At 41.7% G+C, this 1,762-nt stretch overlaps 1 pseudogene; it reads left to right on the top strand.

Moving 5' to 3' along the window:
• The first annotated feature begins 264 nt into the window (after positions 1 to 264).
• On the top strand, positions 265 to 1,391 carry LOC110308993 (annotated as a pseudogene).
• The last annotated feature ends 371 nt before the right edge of the window (positions 1,392 to 1,762 follow it).

Genomic DNA, 1,762 nt, shown 5'->3' with positions numbered 1-1,762 from the left:
GGCTCGTGCAGAAAAATAAGTAATATAAAAGATATAAAAAGAGAAAAAGAAAAGAAACTAAAATATGAAGATACAATAGATAATATAAAATATAAAGATATAAAAGATAACAAAATTAAGTCAATTTACCCTCCTCTCAAGGACTTTGAGATAGAATTATCTAGTACGGAAGATTCGAAACTATCAGGAGGGGAGGAGGAAGATTTGGAGGAGGCTACAGCTGAGTATGAGGAGGTGAAATACGGGCCCGTAGGGAGGAGTACAATGGCTCCCCCACTACCTCCACCTTATACAGAAAAGAAAACAATTGGCAGTGGCTACTCTTTTTGCACCCCTAAAGGGTTGTGTAAAATATGTCAGGCTTTTCCTGTTTTTCAGGATCAAGCTCAACAGCGATATTATAAGCCAATATTGCATAAACAAGTGAAAGATTTAGCAGAGTCAGTAAGGACTTATGGAGTCAATGCTTCTTTTACTCAGTCCCAAATTGATAGACTGGCTCACCATGCCATGACTCCTTCTGATTGTATGAGTGTGGTAAAGGCATGTCTTACTATGGGACAGTATCTAGTCTGGAAGTCTATATGGCATGATCTGTGTTTGAGTCAGGTCTGTGCTAATGCTACTGCAGGGCAACCAGCATGAAGTTTTGAAATGCTTACAGGTCAGGGTATATGGACAAACAATCAATTACGATACCCAGTGCAAGTCTATGATCAGATCATCAGGCAGCAGTGAAAGCTTGGAAAGCATTGCCTAATTGAGGAGAGGTATCTGGTAATCTGACAAAAATTATTCAGAGAGCAAATGAGCCATTCTCTGAATTTGTGGCTCGCATGATGGAAGCAGCAGGACGCATATTTGGTAATTCTGAGGCTGCAATGCCATTAATTGAACAATTAGTTTATGAGCAATGTACGAAGGAATGCAGAAATGCTATCAAACCTTGGAAAGGGAAAGGACTACAGGCGTGGATGAAAGCCTGTAGAGAAATAGGAGGACCACTTTCAAATGCAGGGCTGGCTGCTGCAGTTTTGATGGTGCAAACAAAAGGAATAACCTGCTATAATTGTGGAAAAACAGGTCATGTGCAAAAGCAGTGTACAAAGGGTAGAAAGAATAGGTTTGAAAAGAAATTACCAGGCATTTGCTCAAAATGTGGGAAAGGAAGACATTGGGTAAATGAATGCAGATCAACCAGAGACATAACAGGAAGACTGATACCTCAGTTTAAAATGCAACAGCCAAAAAATGGAGTGAGGGGCCCCCGTCCCCAGGCCCCTCAAATGTATAGGGCACTTCAGACCACAGTGTCCATGAGGCCACCCAAAGACAGAGGAGAGCCACTCTGGGTTCAGCAGGATTGGACATCTGTGCCACCTCCAGAATAATTCTTACACCACAAATGGAGTGCCAACCTATTCCCTCAGATTTTAGAGGTCCCTTACCAAAGGATACAGTGGGCCAACTGTTGGGAAGGTCCTCTTCTGCCTTGAAAGGATCGGTAATACATCCTGGAGTTATAGACTCAGATTATGAGGGACAGGTTAAGATTATGTGTTCTGCACCCTAAGGTATCGTGGTCATTTCTCCTGGAGATCGCATTGCTCAATTGTTGATTCTTCCTAGTTTGCATAACATGTTGTCTAGTAACCAGAATCCCAGAAGGGATAAGGGACTTGGTTCTACAGGAACTAACGTGGCCTACATATCTTTAGATTTGGATAATCATCCCACTTTACAATTACAGATAGAAGGAAAA

This window comes from Mus caroli, chromosome 14, assembly GCF_900094665.2.
Source record: "Mus caroli chromosome 14, CAROLI_EIJ_v1.1, whole genome shotgun sequence".
NCBI lineage: Eukaryota > Metazoa > Chordata > Mammalia > Rodentia > Muridae > Mus > Mus caroli.
Note: the sequence above shows the minus strand (reverse complement) of the source record. Positions and strands in the feature narration are given on the sequence as shown.